This window comes from Cupressus sempervirens, chromosome 11 (genome assembly GCF_028749045.1).
Source record: "Cupressus sempervirens isolate cs-2001-9-10 chromosome 11, ASM2874904v1, whole genome shotgun sequence".
Taxonomy (NCBI): domain Eukaryota; kingdom Viridiplantae; phylum Streptophyta; class Pinopsida; order Cupressales; family Cupressaceae; genus Cupressus; species Cupressus sempervirens.
This window is the reverse complement of record NC_143128.1, coordinates 76,232,999-76,258,245: the sequence shown is the minus strand read 5'-3', so window position 1 is coordinate 76,258,245 and position 25,247 is coordinate 76,232,999. Positions and strand designations below refer to the sequence as shown.

The 25,247-nt window shown below is 32.6% G+C and overlaps 1 pseudogene; it reads right to left on the bottom strand.

Annotated features, from left to right (window-relative positions):
- Positions 1-18,874: 18,874 nt before the first annotated feature.
- On the bottom strand, positions 18,875-24,684 carry LOC149528313 (structural maintenance of chromosomes protein 4-like; annotated as a pseudogene).
- Positions 24,685-25,247: the final 563 nt, after the last annotated feature.

The window sequence follows — 25,247 nt, the reverse complement described above, 5'->3', positions numbered from 1 at the left end:
GTTTCATATATCACTAGAGGCCCTACATTTCCCCTTTTCTATGGATGGGGTGGAGTGTGATCCTCCCAAACTCATGATGCCACTGGTTAGTGCATTCCATTTTTTATTTTATCCTTCAAACATTCAAAATTGATGTTAGTGAAAACTCAAAAAGCCAAGTTAGAGGCCCAAATTTGGGGTGAAATAAATATTTCCTAACAAAACTGACAGTTTATCTCCTCTTGGCATCATTCTAAATTTTTGTAACAACTTGCAGAGATCTTAGTGGGAAAAAACTTAGCTGAAGATGGAGACAAATGGACCCATTGCCATTTTGTCTTGAGGTGTGGACATAGTGGAAATTCTTTTAGAAAAAGAGATAGACTCTTATCAAAAATTTGACATGAATAGAATGAGTGAAGGGTTCATGTGTTGCAAAAGATTGCCAATAACTTTTTGTTCGATGTACAATTCTATCTTTGTTCGAATTACTTCTTCACAATTCATCAAAATCTATGCCTAACTAGTAACTATGTGACTATACTGCATATTTTGATAGGCTTCCTACCACTAGTGATTCTTTTCCTTAAATGCATCAATTAGGGTTGAAAAGAATGTCTCTATTTTTTACACATATACTACCATAAAACTTCATGGGTAATCAAGTTAAAGTTTTACTCTTTAGGTGATCTTCTCATGTGGAAACTTGGTGGTACAAAACTCTTTCTTCATAATATGCTACCTTTTATAGTATGTCCTCCATAAAATGATCTTTTACTCCTTTTAACCTAGGTGTAATCTTAACCATCTTCCATTCCCAATTTCCTACCAATTTGATGAAATTAGTCAGATCTAAGAGTGGGTCCGGCTAATAAAAATTTCATTTTTGAAGAACTAACATATCAATTTGATCCATTGAACATCTAATTCGAATTGGAAATAATCTGCATCATTTTGCAACTTTTAAAAACTCATTTTCACCTCTTTCTGTAAATTATCTACTTAGTGCCAAGGGGTCTTTTGACTAGTTTTAAAAACTAACAAAAACACCTAATTGGGCTCTAAGATTTGACATTTTGATTCTCTATTCCACATTCTTGCACCCTATCAAATATCATTTCATGAAAAATTCTCAATCAAAAGATATTGACTATCAAAGTCGCCCTCTCAAAATTTTGCCTACAAGAAAACATGTTAGAAACCATAAAATGCATTTGGATTTGGCTTTGAAAATAGGGCAAACTGATACTTGGGAGCACAAAAACTGGGGAACTAGTTAATTGTCATGGGAAAAATATAAATTTGTGATTAGAACTCATGAAGAATAATTGGGTGTAGATGGTGAGCACTCAAAGTGGGCTATTCAAAATTTGTACACAAGAAACACTGGCAGAAAAGTAATTTTTGCAAATGGAATGGACCTAGGAAAGTGTGCAGATAGATTCATCAAGATTTGAAAATTGGCAGACTTAAAGAATTTTTAGAGTAGAACATAATGGTGCAATCCATTAGATCTCACCTATCATAGAATTGGAGTTATGACATCTCAAACAAGGTAATTGACTAATCTGCACTTTGTGACACCAATAAAATTTTACAAATTGCATTTGGAATCATGATTAAAAAATTGATTAATTTTTTTTTTCATAAGCTCAAAATTGAAACATGGCAAGTCTCTAACCTCTAGAATGCAATGCAAATTGAATTTTCTCATTTTGGTCAACTGGGTCAAAGTTATAATAAGTCAAATAGGGCCTCCTAGAATTTTGAACAATTTACATCAGCATGACAAGAATAAATGATCGACTTTGAGGGATTCAAAACCTAGTCAAAACATATCAAAATGACCCAAAATCTGAAATATAGGTTCTCTTGTAATGGATACTAAACAATACCAAAGAGTCAAGTCATGAAACATTATTGGGTGCGAGATATTCAAATGCAAACAAGGCCTCCTATTCGCTGTTTGACATAGGTAAAAATGTAGATTTTGACATTGCTCAAAACAAAACTTCACAGAATGACTTGGAATGGCAATTTATCTTCATGGAATGAGTGGATATTAGAAGTGCAAGGTGTTAGAAATATTAAACACCTCTTAGGCCTCAAAAGGATAGTTGGGTACAATTGCATCAAAAAGTGCTTATAGGGCTTGATGTTTTTAGGATGGTACTCAAAATCAGGTCTACAATTTTGAGTCCCAATAGTGGCTCTGTCTAGGGATGCATGTCCCTTGTGGGCATGGCAAGGATTCAGATCTCTGGAAGAAGCAAACCACACACTTAATAGCAAAAAATTCTCTTAAACAACTTTATTGAAAGCAAAAACAACTACTCCTCAACTGTACAAATGATGGCACTGAGCCACCAAACTTCAAAACTTCTTTTACCTCTATAATAAATCTAGTTTTCATCTACACTTTTGTGAGGTAAGCTAGAAAAACATCTTCTATCAGTTTTACCAATCAAATTAACATTTTGAAATAACCCACTTTGCAAAATAGAATCTACACCTTCACTTTCATAACACATATAAAAACTAAATTCATTCTGAACAAAATGCTCATTATGAAAGCACTAATTTGTATGCTCAAAAATATCAGACTCAAACTAAAATTTCTCTTCAATGAATGAATTATGCATGCTATCAATCTTGAATATGAAGGCTTCACAATCAACTTGGGGAAAAAGATCACAAATACCTTGAAATTGTGCATCCTTGTGTATAACTGGATGCTATTCAAATGCGCAATCAGATTTATACTCACAAATGTCATCCATATCAATGTCTAAAACTAATCTAGATTCCTCCAATGATTCTTTGAAATCAACAAATGGATTAATCATCACTTTAGAGTATTTATCGTAAAACTCATAGTAAGGCGCATGCTGATTTTCAATAACAACTTCATCAAACACCTTGTTATCAACATCATAAAATGTAACATCATCATAATTTTCACTGGCACATCTAGAAGAATAAAAATATGATCTCTTGTAGTAGTAGGATAGTGTATCACCATTAATATTAGCATTAACTAAATTTGAACCTTCCATGTACTCTTCAAAAAGCAAGTTGATAACTCCATGGAAAGCTCCTTTGTATACATTCTAACAAGTGATGTTCTAATCAACATCAAACTCTTCATCATACAATGAATTAGTGAAAACCTTGAAATCATTTTTAACACCACTATCATAAACATTTTTAGTATATGAACAAGAAGAATCATAATCATCACGCGAAGACACACCATCCACTCCAATGAAGCATCTCGAATATAGATCAATATTACTTGCATTGTCTTCATTAAGATGATTCAAATATCTTGCAAACTAATCATCATTTATCTTACCAATAGGTGTTGATGCATTAATCTTAGGATTACTTATATGTTGTTGATTACCACAAAATCTAACCTTATGACATTCATCTACATAACCAGGTAGTCTATCTTTATAGATGATTTTCTTATCCTCATATTCATGTGTAGACAAATCTTCTTCAAAATTTTCAACCTCAAGCTGATTTGTATAATTTTGAAATGAAAATTCACTTTTAGATTTAGAAAAAGAACTCATGCCTTTACTTGCATAAGGGTACTTACTTCCATCATTGCTTTCTTCTTCCCAATTTGCATTAGACTCGTATGAAGATGAACATGTACTATCACCATCCTCCTCTCGACTCAAGTAACCACTCTCATCATTGTCTTCAAATTATGCTTCTTCATAACATATTAGATCATCAAATTTTCCTTCATCACTTGAAACATAACTTTTATCCTCTTCATCCTCATAATGAGATGAGCAAAGATTACTCTAGTGGTGAATCTTTGCCATTTGGTGATCTCGTCTCATGGGTCAATCATCATTTGGTGAATAACACATGTAATGTAGGTTAATTGAATCATTAGATATTTATTAGATTTGGGTCCAATGCCCATGGTAGTCACCCATTAATTATCACTTGATTGGTCAAAAATGTCAATCCAATCACCAATGTAATGTATGTTCTGGATACATTTATTTTAAACATTTCGCCATCCTTTGCATGATGTTTCTTATTGGCCAAAAACCAAATAATATTTTCTTGGGTTGGGCGTCGCCTACCATTTTCTTGATGTGTGTTGACCACCAGCCCCATTTGGCCAACTATTTCCTATTATGTGCTTGCATAGGAAGGTGGGTTTTGCCTACACTTGACATTATAGCTTGTTAATCCTACATAATTCACCAACCTAGATTAGACTATAAGATATTATTATTCTACAGAATTCACTCTTTTCTAGTTTGGAGACTAGCATTTCTTATTGCTGCCAAAGTTTTAGAGTGCTAAGTGCATTTCCCATTGACTCGTGGACCGTGGTTTTTGTAGTAGGAAAGTTATTTTAAAATTTTTTTTTTATGTGGACAATGGTACTAGTACTGGTTATTTTTAGTTTTACTATCCAGTGTCCACTAGTGATTGGACATCTCACATGCTAAGATAGCCTATAGGTTTGCAAATTTTATTGGGTGGTACCATAGACTATAGTATCATAGTAGCAATACCCTATTCATGAGAATGAATCATATTATTGTTATTTCATGTAGTCTAAGTAGTCTACTATCACTGTTCATAGTCTTTGACTCATCATTATTTGAGTCTTTTATTCAACAACTAAGTTGATTTATTTTTTACAACCTTTATCAGTTTGTAATATAAAGCAAGAGGGGTAATAGGGGTTTTGGTAGGATCCCTAAAAGCTAAGAGAGGTTACCATTACCAAAATGTAGAACCATATTGACACATTTTGGTGGTGGAAATGTTGGCAACCTACAGGATTCACAAGTTAGATCTCCAGTGCTTATTGAAAAAGGAGATTCATCACAAGTTGGAAACCATATTGAAGAAGTTTAGGTTGGTGAACCTGATATCTCAATTGAGGACAAACTTGAACATGATTTGAAGGAACTTCCCCTAAGTAGGGAGTCACAAACTAATATTATAAAGTTGGAGTCAGTTAATCACTAGTCGGGTGAGAAAATTAAAAGTGATTCCATAAATCATGTTCATGCACAAAAGGGGAAAAGAAAATTGGAATAAAAAAAAATCAATATCACTAGGATCTAGCCAACATGAATTTTCAATTAGAATGTATAGAAAAATATTGGTTCATTGAGCTAGTGGCCAATCCAATTGATGGTGAGCCTCCTATAGAATGTAGATGTAAGATTTGCATAGAGATAACAAAGAAGGAGAAGAGGTTGGAACTTAAACTTGATACCATAGAAAACCACATGTTGGTAAAGTTTACAAAAAGGTAACTATAGATAGAGTTGAAAAATCTCTGCTAACTTGGAAAACAAAAGACAACTATTTGCATATTAGAAATGCCAAAATATATGAGTTACACAAGCAATTACGGAAGAAGTGTTCTATAGTAAAAGGTTCCATTGAAGATTTCATTAGGAAATAAATAGAAGTTGAGTAGAGGATGTACTATAATAGACTACCCTTCAATTACTACCTTATTGCACTTTTTTAAACTTTGAAACTATCCAAATAGTCACTAGTCAGTAAGGAATGGGCTAGATATCTTGCACAAGTTGAAAAATAAAATATGAAGGAAAAAATAAAATACTCAAATTTCATTGCATTGTCTCTAGATGAAGTTATAGTAATTGATAATACTTCCTCACTGTGCATGCATGTTTATACTATAAACGATCATTGTCGTCAACCCTTTCTACTATCTATTGCTAAATTGAATTGTAGTGTGACAGTTGAAAATTTATATGATTTATTAAAGAGTACTCTAATTTAATGTGGAGGTTTTGATAACATGGAGATTTCCAAAAAGTTGGTGTGTGTTGGAGTGGATGGAGTTTCAGTTATGCAAGGTCATAAAGGTGGTCTTTGCAAAAAGATCAAGAATGATTTGGCACCCTATGCTATTCCCATTCATTGCATGGCCCATTGAATGAATCTAGCTTTTGAAATTGTCAGTGATTTTGGTTGTGTAAGTAAAGTGGAATCTCTAATCAGAGAGATTTACCAATACTTTTGTCGAAGTCCAAAATGAGTCTAGGAATTTCAACACTTTTCTCAAGGACTTACTAAGGGGAGGAAGCTTCTTAAAGACAATAATACCAAATGGATCTCTTTGGATGGACCAACACATTGAGTATTCTCTAACTATCCATTATTGCTTGGACTAATCCACTATGTGTGAGACAGATTTCCTTGGCTATATTCAAGTCTAACTAATGTTAAGATACTCTTAACTTTAGTAGCTATTCTTCCCATGCTGTAGGACATGAGAAATATTATAAAAAAGGTTCAACAAAGAGCTATGTACATTGCATAATATAATAAGTTGCATAAAATATCATGCAATAACCTAGATACTCTATATCAATTACTAAAATTAGATGAATCAAAGTTTACAAAGTAGATAGAAATCATAGATTTGAACAATCCTGGTAACTTTTTACATATTGGTGAAAATAATGAGGTATGTGCTAGGGTACATGGACTTGACATACCAATGCAATACTATGCCCGTGTCAAACCTAATTCCAACCCCAATGAAGCAGGAATTGAAGTGGAATTAGAACTAGAGAAGGTACTTTCACATGTTACAAGTGAAGACTTCAAGAAGGTCAAAGACTCTATACTTGACTCTGTCAAGTGAGTTTTCTACAATCTTTTATCATAAATTAGATTCAAATTTTCTCTAGAGGACCTGCTTGAAGCAATGTCTATTGTTTTTCCTCAATATTGGTCTCTAAGCTGTCTGACTAATTTTTGAAGAAGGATGACAACTTTGATTCAAAATTTTTGCAAACCTAAAGTAATCAATGAAGTAAATATAAACAAAATTTTAGATGAATCTAGATTGAGAGATCAATCATATTCTTTTGCAAACATAATTAGGGAACAATATGATCTTATGGAGAATCCAAATGAAGAGGGAGCAGTAAAAAAGCTTTGGATAAACTTTGGTGAGAGAAATCAATTGAGAGAGTCAATACAAAAATATTTCAAGCTTAGCAATTTATGTTTGACAATGATATTGGGATCAGTGGTGGATGAGAGAGTTTTTAGTACTTTGGGCTTCCTAAAGTCAAAGGTTAGAAAAAATTAGACAAAAAATTGGATAATTGTTTGAGGCTCTATAATTCTAGGTATGAGGTAGATAGTTTCCCTTATGACATGGCTCTCAGCATTTGGAGAAACAAATGGCAAAGAATAGGGATGGCCAACATTTCAAACCCAAGTGGTAGTGGTAGTGGTGGTGGCAGTGTCAGTGGCGATGGTAGTGGTTCATGTTTGAATATTGGAACCAATGAAGATGATGTTGACTTTGGCATGCATACTAACACTGGAAGGAATCTAAAGAAAATACAATGAACAATGAAATGTTATATGCAATAAATGAGGAGGATTCTAATGATAGTGATGCTGAGCCAATCTAGGAGGAGTGGCAACTATATCAGCTTCTCAACTTCAAGTTCTATTTTCTATGTGAGTCAAGTAATAGGCTAGTAGCTTTGATCTAAGACTCTATCTACTAATTAATTATGTTTGTAGAAGTTAATTTATAGCCTTCATTCACCATCCTTTTATAGATGCTTAAATTTTTTTTTGTTAAACATGTTGGTATTACAAACTTACATGTTGAGATTTTCATTAAAACTAGTTTTTACTTTTAGAGTCTACACATGTTGAGATTTTCATTGGTTGTATTTTTTAAACATGTTGAGATTTTAATTGATTATATTTTTTAAGCATGTTGAGATTTTCATTGATTCTAGTTTTAATACAATAGTACATGTTGAACTTAAGACTTTCATTCATTCTAGTTTTTAGACATTTTTACTTTTAGATTTTCATTTATTCTAGTTTCTCTAAGAAATTGTAACATAATACATTTAACTGAATAAGCTTTATTTAAAAAAATTGTATTCTAATTTATAATTATAAATTAGCTTGTAACATAATACATTTAACAATTACAAACAGTTACAACCCTTTGCAAATGACTCAATGTCAAATGATCCTGAATTCCCTTTTATAGATACAAGGGAGCAACAATAGTTGTAGGTCAGTTTGTAATTATATATATAATTAGATTATTAATACATAATACATTATGTGTGTACAATCACATTGCCAATTGTACAATTTTTTCAAGTAGGAGTAGGGGAATTTTTTCCATCTGCTCTATGTACTAATAGTATGCCAGTGCTTGAATTTTCAACTATCCTGATATGTTGGCTCTTGATTCCTATAACAATTAACATTAGACAAAGTCAAAATTAAATCCAAAATTTTAAATTAAAGAGTAACATGTAACAAAACAAGTATAGTACTATTACTTACTGAGTTTTTACTTCTTAGTGCTATCAACTATGACTGTCACTGATAGAAAAAATAATAGTATGAGAAGATGACCCAACTTCAATAATGTTCTTTAGGGTGCTCCATTTTGCATCATTTAGAAGCTCTATTTTTTGAGGTTGTAGCTAAATAGCACTAGAACATTTAAGGCCATTTTTGACCAAAATTGGTTGAAATTTTGACCTATTTTTTGACCAATGTTTGACCAAATTCAACCAACCCATTGGTCGTAATTTTTCTCATCAAATTTTTGACCAACCTACTAGTTGGTAAAAATTTTGACCAATACATTGGTCAAAAAATTTCAAACATGTTGGCCAAAGTTCTGCCAAACATTGGTCAAAATTTTGACCAATGCTTGATTGAAAACTCTAAACATTGGTCAAAATTTTGACCAATTCTTGGTTGAAAACTACCAAGCATTGGTCAAAATTTTGACCAATGCTTGGTGGAAAACTACTAGCATTGGTCAAAATTTTTTTGAGGCTCACACTTGTTGAAGTCGATTTTAGTAATGGCCCTTCCTATGAAATTGCTGTCTAAAACCTTTCTAATGAGATAATGTGTTATGAGCTCTTCATCAGTGGGATGGAACATGAATCCAAGAGGTAGTTGTGCATCACCCATATCATGACTGTAACTAAAGTTAAGAGCCTCTATTATTGAATTCTCTTCCCTATCACCCATATTCATTTCCTTTTCTATGGGAAATAGGGAAGAGAATTCAATAATAGAGGCTCTTAACTTTAGTTATAGTCATGATATGGGTAATGCACAACTACCTTATGGATTCACATTCCATCCCACTGATGAAGAGCTCATAACACATTATCTCATTAGAAAGGTTTTAGAAAACAATTCCATAGGAAGGGCCATTGCTGAAGTGGACCTCAACAAGTGTGAGCCTCAGGGAGGGTTCAATTCCCTCCTTTATTATTCACTATGTGTATAATCCCACACACCCATTTGATCTTGAATGATGATGTACTGAATGCTAAGTGTCTATGCTGAGTACTCCAAAACCATCCATTTCATGCCTTCGTCTATACACAATGTCTTTCTAGTTTCTTTCTACTCACACACCCATTTCATTTCATATGATCATCTGAAAATTGTGCCACTCTAAGCTCTCAACTATTTCCTCTTGATTGATCATCTCATAATTGTTGAATGAGAGCTTTGTGATAAGCTATAGGAATCCATCAAAGCATAAAGGATTTTGTTAGATAGTGTAGATGAAGTAGTTGCATTTGCCTTGGGAGACATGCTTGCAAAATGGAAGCATAGATAATCATGTGAATTGTTTGATAGGATGCTTGAACATAATGTGGTCATCAAAACCCATGGTTGTTGGATATGCACAAACTAGGCAATGAACATAAGCTATAGCACATATTATACACTCCATAAAAGAAAAATTTTATTTGGTTAGAACTCTTATTTTGGCCCTCTATAACAAGATAGAGACTATTATTTTACTTTGTGATCATAATACGTCTGTCTGTCTTCTGTCATATAAAACTAGTTACCTTATTCTATCTTCTTTTCTATAACAGATACATTCGCAGTGATCTAAAATACTCCCTAAAAAATCTAGAAATGAAAATGAAAAGAAGAAAGCTTAAATTAGTTATTGTGTTGTTTTTTATCTATGTTGACATAAAAAAAAAATTCATTTCTGAGAATAAAAATCCCTCCAACTATAATGAAATATGAATCTTAATACCTGTGCAGCTGTTGGGAGGTAGAGCTTAGCCAATCGTCTACAACTTTCATAATACAAAGATGATATGAAACAAAAATAGATATGTCTTGAGAAAATTTATCAAGAGAATCTTTAACAAGATGCTCTAATTTAACATCTATAGAAGATTTGGTCTCAGATCAGGGACCTTCAGTAGGTAGCCAATTCAAACAACTTCTTTTTACAAACCATTTAATTTAAAATAGTGGATAGTCTTTTTATTGACAAAGCTTATCTCTATTTTATAATAGATGAGATAATTAACACAAAACACTTTAAACTATCTCTGTATCATAACTAAGAATTACATATATATTAGAAAAAAATTAACAAAGACCTTGATTTGAGCTGCCTCGACAGAAACATTAGAATCTTTTCCTCAAAGGGTTCATAAAGTTGCTCTAAAATCTTTCTCTTCTCCAACCTTTGCCTGCAAGTGAATTATATAATTAATTGGGATTGTAAAATGGATTCTCTAAACTAAAACCACTAAGTAGAATTGTGCTTTGGAATCGTGGATTGAGTTTCTCATAGCTTCACTCACTTTGTTAACTACCTACATAAATCTAGCATGGTGTAGATTACATCTCCTAAGACTACGATGATGATGAAATTAAAAATCAAGAATAAGTATGGGTTGGGATGGGAAATTAAATAATATCAATAGAAAATACTAAGATTTCATGGATAGAATTTGATGCCTTAGATTTTGTAACTAGTCTAATAAATTCATTTTGTTCTATCTTTACTGATGCAAGCAAGGTTTGAGGTAAAGAAATTAAGACTTGAAATAATTCTTATGTAGTTTCAGTCAAAGAAAAATGAAAACTTTCCAACTTCTCTCAAGTTAGAACACTGAAACTTTAAGACTAGGTGGATCTAGCAGAAAACATGAAACATGATAACTTGTATGATAGAGATAGTGTAAATATAGAGAGTTGTTACTCACATTCACCTAGATATCAGATACAAAAATATACAAACTCTATAGGTTGACATCACAAATTCTACCATGAAGTACCAAATCTGCAACTTTACTTCAACCAGTTTAATTCTACTTGATATGCCAGATGATTATTAATTATAATCAAAACTAATCATTATTGTTTTAACCTCTATTCTGAAACCAGACATGAAACTTGCACTTTCTATGGCTTTTGAATGGCCATTGAGAGCTTAAGATAAAACTATTATAGAAATTGCAAGTGACATTAATCTCCATAAAGACAACTAGAATTTCTAGGCTACGTCCAGGGCATGCATGACCAATCCTTACTGAATAGTGGCTTGCCACCCACTCTTTGTTGGTTTTAATTTGTCTTTCATTTATCTTTGTATTATGGCTATTATGTGTTATCAACCAATTCTCAATCTATATATAAGACTATTGGTACTAATCAAACATCTAGAAAGAAGGAGAAAGGGCAACATCATGCCTTGTCAAGATGCCACTATCTCTTTTCATTGATGATCTCAGAGGATCTGTCAACAAACAATGAACTCAACTTGACTCTATTCAAAATTCTTTCAAGCTTAACATCATAGAATTTGGGCACACGTAGACAAGGAGATGGAAGATATGGAGTGGTTGGGAACACAGGTTGAGCAGATGACTACAACAGAACTAGCATGAAATGATAATCTCCACAAAGGCACTTTGAAATACTGGGGAACATTTATCATGTGAATAATCAATCCGTCTTGAACATTTATCTCTTAAAAGGATTATAAGTAATAGTTATAACTAATTTGAGACATAATAAGCTTTTAAATAATACATAAGATTTTAACACTTTTATCTTTTTATCTTTTATGCACTGAAATTTCTTATCATTCTATTATCTATATGCTCAGACAACATTGGTTATTATATGCTGTACAAATTAGACCCAAAATATAAATGGTCCCAAAACTTTAAAATTACACAATTGACTTGTGAAATAATTTTTTTTTTCCAAAAATGAGTCATCATCACTTTTAATATTAACTAAATCCAATAAGTCATAGTTGAAACATGAACAACAATGTGTGTTGTTTCCCTATCCACAAATAAAGACAATAAATCTAAAAACATATATATTAAAAAACTTCTAGAAGTCTTGGAGGTATTCCATGTAGCTATACCATTCTGTCCAATAGTTATTTTAGAATTATTGAAAATTGAAATGAAAAACCCTCAAGCTTGAGGACATTGACAATTAGACATGTCACTTGTACAAAATTATCAGATATTTTTCATGCTTTTGTATGGTAGGCCGTAATAATACTTTTAGGGGGAATAATATCTATGCTTTGAAACTTCTCTTTTTGGTGGGGTAAACTAATTCCAAACTTTCAAGCTTGGTGTTTGATTATGTTCCCTATTAAAGCTCTAAAGATGAGAAGAAATAGCAGAAACATGTAAAAGCATGTTTTAAATTTGTCTCAACAAATTCTTTTTTCTCAGGTTCACATGATTCAAAGTCCATAATATCTTAGAAATATCTACTGGGTTATTCAAAACATGATCAATTGAGCCCATTAGATCTCTAGGTTAGTATTAGGGAGATAAATAGTGGGCCACTTCTAAAATTGACAATTTAAAGATTGTTGGAATGATCAAACATTTCATATTAAGTTATAACTTTGTCATAAAGTTGAAAATTCTTAAAGAGCCTATTAGACATCAAGGTTTCAAAATGAAAACAATATGAATATGAATTCATGTTAAATAGATTTCACAAAAAAAATCCATCAAAAATAGTTATAACTTTGATCTTACAATGGCAAGAAGTACCTGATGGTGATCTCCTGGATGAATATGAGAGCGATCGTGGCATTCTGAAGCTTCCCACTCTCTAGAAGATGTTGGCCTCTTTGTACAAAGAACAATGAACAAAGAAGAGGAAAGTCCACAAATTAGTCCTTTAAGAAGATATAGAACCATTTTCAATTTAAGTAGCCAATCGAGAGCATCATGAAGGCCTTCCCCTATTTTTCCACTGCAAGTTTGGACATGCCATTTTTTGGTGGTGCTCAGATTACCAAGACCAAGCCTTTCAGTCATATCAATAGAGTTCATAGCCATTGGAAGATCATGTTTGTTCACCATCAAAATCAGTTATTTGGTGACAAGTTTTAGAGATTTTTATGTATTATGTGGTCTGTTAGTGACAAAAATTTGGCATAATTTATGGGTGTGTACATGAACGTTATACAATGTAGATATCTCATACTTCCTAGTATTACCTAGTCTATGTACCTTGTTCTATTTTCTCTTACACTTGATTAGTTCTTGATTAGCTTTGATGAATCTATATTACTTGAAAAAACCACTTCTATGTACATTTTTGATTTGGGAAATGGCTATCTACGATGCATCAAGACATCCATATCCATACTTCATTGTCAGAAGCATGGATGTCTTAATGCGTAGAAAAGACCTGGAAAATCATTACCATTAAATAGATTACCAAACAATATTTGATTTCATTTGTACTCAAAGCTTAACAATTTCACATCTATCCATTACTTGAAATGACAAAATAGTACTTTTAAGCCCAAGAGTAAAATCTATGAGAATGGAGTGGTTTGAGTTATACCTTAGCATTGACCATATACTACTTCTAGAGATGCCTAATATTGTCTTGGCTGCCCACATCCCATACTGTAAAGCTCAAGTTTTTGAATGTCACACTCTCTATATTAAACTTTATTGTGGGTACTGTTCTCACATATTCTCCCAACTTCTCACATATTGTTGGTTGGCTTGTTCTCGTATGTTTTGATTGTCTCCAAGTAATGAGAACACTCTTCCACACTGCAATCTCCAAACAAAAATCCTAATTAAAGACAAAAAAATTCTCCCATTTAAAAGAAAATAAAATAGTTTTTCATGCATGTTTGACCCTATGTTTTGAGTGTTCCTTGGTGGGGTAGTACAAAGGATCCATGGTGTCTTCCTAGGCAAGTTTGCAAGAGGATGGAACATAGTAAATTAGAAGAAAATCCTAGTAACAAATGTATAATGTATAGTAATATTAAAACCTGGAAGGATTGCTACCAAAGTGGCAAAACTGATGCTAAAGATAACAATTTGATAGTGGAAGGTGAAGTAAAAGCGATTACAATAGATGATCTAGTACTCAATTATGAAGTATTTGCCAAGACTTCAAAAATTGTTGCAAAACATTCATGTGAGCCAAAATTTCAAAAAAGAAGCCCCATTTTATACATTTTTGAAGTTGTATATTAAAAGTGTTACTCAGTATTTTGACTTTTACTAGCTTTGAGGATGAGTCTCTTTAAGGAAAAGGGCATGTTTTGTGCCTAGACACAAAATAACATTATACTTGTTTTCTAGCCTATAGCCCTAGTTCCCAAAAATCATCTCTTCTTTTCAAAATGCAATAGATAGAACCATCATTGTTTGAGTACTCTTTCTTTACAGTCAGGAATTTGTAGCTACAATTTATCCTAGGAGAGCATCTACTTCCCATATTTTGAAAATATGGTGTTGTTTGATATTTTTCTGCAATTCATTCTATGCATTTTTAAGGAACTCCTCAAAATCCACACTATGAAGGAAAGAAAACAATATTCAAAACTAAAATTAAAACCATTTATTTTATTGGTAAACAACAGGGAACATAGTCCTCTAATGGTAGAAATGATAGCTCAAGGTGAAAAAGGCTTCTAAGGAGATGCAAGCAAGATGATTAAAGAATTTTTTTCATTCCTTATAGATAGAATCATACCTCAAAAATCCATCCATAGGTTCAATGAGAGGTTCCCAAAAGTCATGCTTTTCATTGTATGAACTTGTCACTAATGACAGATTTACTGTTGAATTTAAGTGATCGAGTCTTCCATGTAAACTAGACATGATGCCAGTGAAATAAATGTTCAAAAATTGAACCATCTGCATGGACAAATGAAAATTGAAAACCAATGTCAAACCATTGATGGATTCCATGATTTAAACATCATCATATAGATCAAAACTATTGAGATATAAGATTTACATAGCCATTTTCATCACTAAATTGTGAGAGTACATGCAAGTGAAGTGTCACATCACAACATTCCTACCCATGAAATGCTTACGAGACCCCCAAAACCATCAAAAAGTGTTGTTGAAATCCTTTGTACTTGGGCATCAATCACTAAGTCATCTGGTTCATGGGAATTGGTCTAATTAGCCAATCTCAGAGCAAACCTTCTTGGTGGCTTTTTTTATTCCAATTCTTACAAGGAATGTACTAGCCTATAAATTGCCTCACATGGTAAGATTCTAGAAAAATAAAAAAAGAATCTCAATCATCCTTCTACAAAAGTGATCAAATAGATTATACCTCACTATCTAGCATCCATATGCTACAGTACTCTCTTGTTTGTTTAATTTTAGTTGTGTCCCAAATACTATTATCTGACAATTGAGCTCCAGTTACTAAATTATTGTGAATAAAATGCAATGATTTGAATTCACCTGGTTTTGGGGGAGATTTTCTTGCAATGCATCCTAGAGAAACATATCTAGGAGGAGCCTAAGGCAACTAGAAGAAGATACTTTCCATGGGTCTATGTTTATATATTTATCCAATTTTTATGAAGTCTAATGGTGGTTTTAAAAGAAATCCATCATTTAGGTCATTAAGAATAAAACTTTCATTTGGAGGCTCAAATCTACATTCTAGAACATTTCAACAATAGGAGAAATGTTAATAATAGTAGTCACTTGAAGTACAAAATGAAGAAAAGCATTATAGCAATTGACTTTTATAGTGAAGAATTGAACATGTAAGGAAGATAGTTAAGAACCAAGATTGATGTACAACAATTAAAAAAAAGAAGATAAAGTGTGCTTTGTGTATTGAGGTATAAGTAGCATTTGCTACTGCTGCTACTATTGTTGAATGGGTGTACCTCTAGACCGCCTAACATTAGATCACTGTCCTCATTGTGGTTGAACTAGAGGAAGATAGAAATTTGGAATAGGTGCATTTCCTAGCCTAATACCAGGGACAAGCTATTGTTGATAACCAAATCCACCATCCTATGAAAAAATTGGCATCAGATCATAAACTACCAACAAAAACAATGCTGAATGAAGAACTTGCACAAATTTGGAATGGTTTTCCAAGCATGACATGCTAAAAGGGCAATTTGTTCTTATATAAGAACATAACAAATAAGAGCTTATGAACATTGAGCTTTTCATTTTAGATTGGTCACCAAACAAAAGTTGACACATCCTTTTCTTCAAGATGAGCATGGATCCATTTGCAAGGTATCAAAATTAACTTTGAATTGATTAGCATAGATTAACAACATCAATAACAAATATATCAAAAAATATGAATAAATTGGTGGGTGATGCGACACGCTCCCCTGCCCACAGGTGGTTAATTATGTGGTGTTCCATGTTCACTAACAGTCATTTGAACCCATGACCAAGCCAAAACCAGGCTCTAATACCAATTGTAGGGCCCATTTGCCATTGCACCAAAAGCCATGACTATTAGTGAACATGGAACACCACATAATTAACCACCTATGGGTAGGGGAGCGCATCGCATCACCCAACAATCTCCCCCTCGACCTACATACTAGGTGCTTATGTGGGTCAGAAAGGCATCGGGGAGATTTGAACCCATGAATAGGCCAAAACCAAGCTCTGATACCAATTGTAGGGCCCATTTTCCATTGCACCAAAAGCCATGACTATTAGTGAACATGGAACACCACATAATTAACCACCTGTGGGCAGGGGAGCGCATTGCATCACCCAACATAAATATCGTATTTACTTAAGGTGGCATGAGTGTGGGTGGCCCCTATCCATAGAACATTGGTTGGCTTAGACTTGGACATCTAGGATGGTATATAGGAAGACAAGTTGGCATAGCTTGTGTCATGCCAACTAGATTTTACATTTGTGAGAATTGCACCTACATAAAACAATCAAGAGATGCCAAATTAGTATGGCATTTCCACTGATAGAATACTAATAATTTCAACCAACCAAATAGACATTGTGAATCAATAATTCCCAAAGTCATAATAGTTATAGCAATATTTTGAGTAAGCAAATACATTCTAGTAATAAACACACATTTAGGAACCCAACAATTCCTAAATTTCTACCCAAACATAACCATCTAACCTACTGACTATATTATTAACACCCTTCCACCCCCTATAACCTCATGACCATTCTTTCCTACTCTTATCAGAAATAGTTCCACCAAGATAGCTCAAGTCCATACTAAATGTCTTAATGATTGAGTTTCTATATATAGTTATCTTATTTAGACTACCTGACTTTGACTTTCAGTAAATTTGCTAAATCTTAGAGATAAATTGTAAGATAAGCACAAGAATTGAATATGGATCCATCTTGCTAAATTGGTTTCAAAATAAACAACATGGAATCAAGTTTGTTACCATAAAATCTACTCCTCAAAATAAGAATGAAAAGAAGTACCTGTAACCTTGCTCTTCTCTCTTCTTTGCACGGAGCCAGCGTAACATAGAGTGGCTTTCTGACTACTATTTTTCCCTTCATTTCTACAAGCTACATTCAAAAACTTATAATCTTAAGAGATATTAGAAGACAAGTTTTAGGAGTTCAAAATATCTAATAAACATTTACATCTACTCAAAACAAGCCATACTTATAGCTCAAGATGCTTCACTAGGAGTTGAGAAGGCCACAAAACTGGAGCCCCAACTATAACATTTAATGAATACAATCACATAAAATTCAATAATATGATATAAAATTCATTAGTTCGTAAAACTATTTAGCACCTTACACTTTTAGCTTTGGTCACAAATATAAATATACATATATAGAGGAGAGCATATGAATGATTTAGATCTGCATATGTATACATATACAGGTATATATACTTATGGGATATACACACACACACACATACACACACACACACATATATATTGACATACATACATATATACATATATGGAAATATACATTTAAACTATATATCTACATAAATACAAATAAAATATGATTCAGGATCTAAGATCATAAACATGCTCAAATCCCTCATATAAGCCCTAATGTCAAATCATAGTCAAGACATGTGAACTATTTTATAGAATGCCTCAAAGAAATGTGGTCTCTTTGCAAGCCATGAACTTTTTTATACAATTACCTTTGCACCATCAAAATAGTTATAACATGCATTCACAAATGATAAACTCACAAGCAACCAATACAAATTTAGGACATTAATAGTACTATATTCAAAACATATTGCTATTGATGATGGGACAAACTAGCTCCCCTATTTGTAAGCCAAAATCAATTTTATAAAAAATAATTACTCTTTCCATGAATGGGTTCTACAAGAAAAGACAACATTACAAGTAAATTTATCACTATTTGATCTAAAAAAATGTTCAGTACCATTCCAATAGCCAGTAATATTGCAAAGATTATCATTTTGAACAAGAAGTGGGTAAATATTAAAAATAAGTTAAAGTTTTCACAATTTTTACTTTCTAGTAAAAAAATACAATAGTTTTTACTGCACTCCTCTATCTAAGAAAAGGAGAGATTTGGAAAACTGAATTGATCCCTCTTTTAGGAGGGTTCCAAAATAAATGCTCATTGGTTCAATTCTATCAAAATCATGAACAATTAAAGATTTACCATTGTAGCTTTACAATTACACTTTCTAAATTAAGCTAGCTATGCACAACATGTGCATCCTGAGAGTTTTGAATCAAGATGACATGCGCATCTTACAAATTTTAAAAAGTGAAAGACTGTAACTTACCTAAAGTAGCATCAATTTCATCCATGACATAAAGTGGGGTAGGTTTTTAATGGTGAAGTGAAAAAACCAAATGAACTTAATGTCTGCAACAATGATAGAGCTTGGGTATAAGAATCTGGCAAAAGAGCTTACAAAACCATCAAACAAATCTAGGGGTACTTTATTCCTAAAGCATGGAAGTTATTTTATTCAAGTTTTCATTAGAACCAGCTATACATAGCAGATATTGATCAATGGTTGACTAAATAGTAAATTGTATGCATTTCTTGGAGTCCTTGAAAACCAAGTAAAATGGTCTTTTCTAGCAACTATATTAATCAATAACCAACATTGGCTACCATTCATTAACACATAGCGCAAATATATGACTCAATGGGACACTTGATATATACCTTTTCACCACCAGATAGGTTAGCAATATTTTATCAACTCTTTTTGGGAGGTTGTACACTAAAAACAACACCTTCAGCAAAAGGGTCCAATGAGTCAACCAACTCCAACTCAGCATCACCACCCAAAGTTATCATCTGCATATATTTTTTATTCCTTAACATTTTGTTATGTAAAATATACATAAATTTGACTTATTTATGATAAAACTAAAGTATTAACAATTTTTGACCTGATACATTTCAATCAATTTTAAGGAAATAGTATTCAATCCAAGCATGAACTCATCCAACGTAAACATTAGGCAATCTAAAAATTACAAAAATATAAAGAAGTTGCTGACCTGGTTATACATGAACACAAATTGAAGAGAATTTCTAGCCTGAGAATAATGATGATTAGAGTTTAATGCGTAAAATATTAATACTGATTGTATGACCAAAGTTCATCCTTGAAGTATCATGCATGTCCATGGTTGAATTTTGCAAGTCTTCAAGAACTCACCTTTTTTCTATAGTTCATCATATTGTCTCTTTTGATCATCACGTTCCAAAGTTATGTTATTGAGTTCTTCAACCCATTCACTATATAAAGCAGCCTTCCTCCAATACCTGAGAGATTATAGAACTTAATAAAATTTATGTACATCAAAATCTTTGAACATCATAAGTAAATAAAAAATTATGATTTCTTAGGTAAAGACTTTTACTATTGTACTGAGGGTGGACTTGGAATTTTCATCCTTGTTTTTTCAACTACCTTTCAAATTGTTCATTAAATAAAATCTAAACCAATAAATTGCATATGGAAAAATAGATGGTACAAGAATTTACTCTTGTATGGAGTCCAAGCTTGGCTTTAATTCCTTTAATTGAGCCTACAATAAAGCTACTTTCTTGAGTACCCTCTTTCAAGGGTACTCAATTCAAGAAATTGTTCATTTCCTAGTGTTGTTTGAAGCAAATTAGGATCAATGCCTTCAATTCAAATTCTACAAGGACAATAGCACCACAAAAATTTATCGACATATTAGTGTCTATTAAGAGATTGCTTCAAGTTCCAGTCCCCACATCAAAATAAAGCATACCATAGTTTGACAGCCATTCCAATCCCCACATTGGAAGAGTGCAACTCACAATTTGGCAGGCATGCATATGTAATAACATGCCCAAAACTAGGGCTTTTGCATGCCTAGAGTTGGTTAGGGTCCAATAATGTTCCCATTTACACATAAATCAATGAAAAATGTAGATAAATGACTTTAGATCTATTCATAGGGTTTGACCAGGTAAGAAGAAAGGAAACCCACTACTCAATATGTTGTTCAAGTGCTTTGCTTAGTTCTTCTAACTTTTTACAATACCCCTAGCACTTTGCTTCCCATTCTTTAGATAGCTTCTTTACATCTTCTAATTTGTATTGCACATCAACCTATAAATGAAGCATATTTTTTATTCAGTTAATAGCTAAACTATTTGATCATGCATGAACTGTCTATTTCACTAAAATTGTGTATTTTGTCCATCCAGGGTTTTCAAACACTTTATGTGAGTTTTTCATTTAAACTAAGGTGAAGACCACTTGACTCTCCTAATAGCAGCTCATCCACAACCTTTTTGAGTTCATTGTATTTGTTTTTGGCTTTCTCTACCTCTTCACTATGTGCATCTAATAGCTACAGAGTCAAATAGTCAAGCATCATAACAGATGGGAAAAGAACTCATATATGTGAATACAAGACTCAAGACTATCCTAAATAAAACAATTCACAACATAAAAATGTTAAAACCATATGAGAAAATATCCATCTATATAAGCATGTATATCAAATTGGGAAAGACATAAACATAAAAATCATAGAAAAGTAAAACCTCTTGTGTCTTTTTATAGTTTTCTTGCATCACAAGTGCTTTTTTTTCAATCTCTTTAAAAGTAGCTATTTTTTCCTCTTTCTTAACAAATCTTTCTTTTTCTTTTGTTGACTCCTTGATAGCTTTCTGTAATTTTTGAATAGTTTTCTTACCTGTGGTAATCTGAACCTTACGACAATTTAATTATGTGCTTGACTTCTCAATATATTTCTCAAATGATGTAGACAATACAAAATTTGGAAAATCAAACAAATAAATATAGTAAATTTAGCATAACCAAAAAACACACAAATGGTACTTACACTTTGCAATTTTGCAACTTTAGATTTTTGCTTCTATAGCTTTTCTCCTCTTGCATTCTCCATCTATATGAAATTAGTTTTGAATTTACTAGAAATGGATTGTAAATAAGGACTACTAGCCTTCCAAGTTCATGACATGTCATGTACACTAACCCAACATGGATTGAACAAAAATCCTATCATGCTCATGGGTTGTGAGGCAAATAAGTGTTCCAAGGATTGATTAAGGAGGACAGTCAACCTCCAAGGTGGGCTAAGGCATGGAATGGACCAAAGATCATACCATATTCATGGACTAGTAAGTGTATGAGTGTTCCTAGGCCAGAGGGTCTTATCAAGCATGCGACATAGATATGGATGAACAAAGAATTCACCCATGTTCCCACAATATAAAGACAACCATCCTTGAGATTTATGTTTAGAAAAAATTTCCAACAAATTCTTGACATTAATCACTCTTTAATTCTTACAAAAATGGCCTTGTCATTGATGCCAAAATATATTTAGACAAGTATGGCTATGATTCAAGGACATATTACTATCTATAACATCAATTTCTCATAATCAATTATAGATAGTTATGTTTATATCCAGCAAGGGATACCATCTAAACTACAAAATTTGTGAAGCATTTTACACGTAAACATATTGGAGGAGTAAAATAATGCTCAACTCCACTAAACATAAAACATGGTCCAAAATGTCTTGCTTTGCCAAGTACCTAGATCAGTCACTCCTTGGGCTGCCTTGCTAAGTATTTAAGAGAACCACAAAGCTCTAGTAGAAAGTATCCTCTATTTACAATGGTTGACCTTGGACTACTAGCTATTTTCTCTATAGCCAAGATCATTGATTTAGTTTTCTTTAAAACATGAGACCATTTTGGTCAGCATTCTCCCTAGGTAGGCCGAAATGGGAATTTCATTTTCAAATTAGATTTGCTGAAAACACATCAAAAACTTTCAAGAAAATTAAATTGATATTATAAAGCCAAATTATGTAACCTTTGTTGGCATCTTCCCCCCCATGCCAAAATGGGAGCTCTAGAGTAGGTCATGGATGTCCATCAAAGTATGATGAAAAGGCTATTATCATCAAATAATTTTTATTGTTGGAAATGCAATGATAGATACATATGCAAATACAAAAGAATAGACAAGGCACGTTATTCTTCAAAGTGATGTCATCTGATGGAAATCCATGATTGTGGGATACACAGTAAATAGATATATTAAATATACTTTGTTCAAACTTGAAAAATAATAGAATTGGTAATGGTAGCTATTAGATACATATGAAAAATATAGAAGAATAGAAAAGGAAAATTATTTTTGCTTTAAAGTGATTTCATCTCATGGAAATCCATGAATGTGGGATATGCAATAAATGGATATATTAAATATTTGATGTTCAAACTTGTAAAAAAATGGAATTGGTAATGGTAGTTGTAAGGAAACATTTCACTACTTCTTTAGCCTACTTCTAAGTTGTGGTAAAATGGCACCTTAGGAACACAGTATGGACATCAAACAAAGCATAGAGGTTAATGGTGGAAGTCTCCCTCTCCAACCAGCAAAATCCTATCAAATCTGTAACTATGCATCAAGATAGTCTAGAATGGGAAGATCTCTATAGAAATTTGGTGCATAAAGAACCTATAGTCAGCTCATATTTAAACCAATATCAAGATTCTAGAATGTCCCCACAGAAGACAAAGTGATTCTCCACATCTCAACAAAATTAACATCTAGAATAAATTTTTAAGGTTCAACATTCTCAAAACCTCTAAATATTTTACAAAAAAAAAAGCTATTGACTACAACAGTCTAAATCAAATTTTCCTAATCAACAACACAATAAATCTATTCCCTTCACCCTCAAAACACCCTTTAATGTGAACAACCCTAAAATACAACCTATTATACATTGTTTGGTGCATTTACATCCTCGAGGAAATTAAAATTACACACATCTTACATTGATTAAATATTCATCTCTTGTGCATTTTTTTCAAACAATTTTAGCACCTTTTGTATGTTCACATTTTGATGCCTTCTAACTTAGTAGTACTTACATATTCTAATATATTCACTTTTTAATTGTAATTTGATGAACGCCAATACCATGTCATAGAGCTCCCATTTGGAAAATTCACTGTAAGGATGCTGCAATTATAAAGTGGGTCAAGTATATGTATTTTTGTGCTTTATCCACTATTTGGATTCTTGTAAGTTGAGCATTAATCCTTTTAAGTCTAATTATTTTAGGGTTTTATTTTTTCTTTAGTTTGTATGTGGTCAATGATGACATTACTTTCAAATCAATGGCAACTATGACTATGTGAAATGGATGGATGTAGCAATAGTAAGGAAATACTTTTCTTAGTTTATGGCCCCAGCGTAAAAGTCAACATGTTGATCACAATGCCCCAACTCTTTATAGGAAGCAAACATTAGAATTGTGAATGACATGGTTTTGGCTGATGTCTCAAATTTTGCCCCATATATCTCTTCGTTTAATTTAGGCTAGATGTTTATTATTATTTGGATTTATATAAAGGAGGTTTCCTTCCCTATCAATAATACACACATATTCATATGCAAGTACATATATAGACATATATAATACTCATAAGTATACATATAGATTATATACATATATAAAATAAATTGTGCTCCCTCATAATGGAAATAACATAAAATTTAGTCATTGGATGGAATTAATAAATGAAAAATGGTTGTCATACAATGGATAGTAAACAATTGAAATATTCATAATTGTGGAATTGTCTTATGCCTACGTTTGTTAATCAAATATCAGACCCAAAACTCGTAAAATGTTATACACCGAAGATGTCTTAAATTAACTAAACAAATATGTCTACATAGTCAATTGATTGAATTAAATTTTATTTTCTCAGGAGATACATGAATAGGGCCATCCCTTGTGGATTTGGGTTAAACATTAGCCAAGGTGTGACTCGAGCCTAAAACCTCTCCATAAGAACATTTTTCTACTCTTTTTCTTCTGTAACAACATTTATAAAAAAATCCTTTCATATAATTTACTTCTATGCTAAACACACCTTAACAAACTTGTAAAACAATGATAGAAAATCATCGTGGCTAAATAGGGCCATCCCCTATGGTTCAGCTTTGGATTAATAGGTGCCACTAGAATTGAGCTACCTGTGCGACTCGAACCCGAGGCCTCTCGTCCATGAAAACTCATTATTTACACAATTCAAATGAAACCCTAACTCAAACAAAACCCCATAACCTAGACACTATGAACAAAAAGATAGAGCAGCAAAAAATGGTAGAAAAATGGCAAGCTGATTCCTTGCCTCTTCCTCAATTCTTGCCTCTTCTCCTAAATTGCTTGTGCAGCTCCCACACATGCTCTGTGAGGGTTATTGAGCCTGACGTGCCTATTAGAGATTATATCAAAGTAGCTGATCAAAAGTTTGAAACCTTTTGTTTGATGCATCAAAAAAGGAAATGGGTTTTAGCAATAAAGTTGAAGCAAGCAAAAGGATAAATAGTAGAGGGTTAGAGACTATATGGATTATTAATGCTGATGCAATGATTGAGAAATAATAATGCATGATAATTCATCAGAGAATGCACATCAGATTAATTTTCAATATGAGGCAAGCTAGAATATGTTCACCATGCAAGTATCCAAAGGTTTTAAATTTCCTTTTAGATTCAGAGAAAATAGGAGCTTATATATTTTTGAGAGAATAACTTTGTTCTTCATGAGTGAAAAAATGGGGTATTAT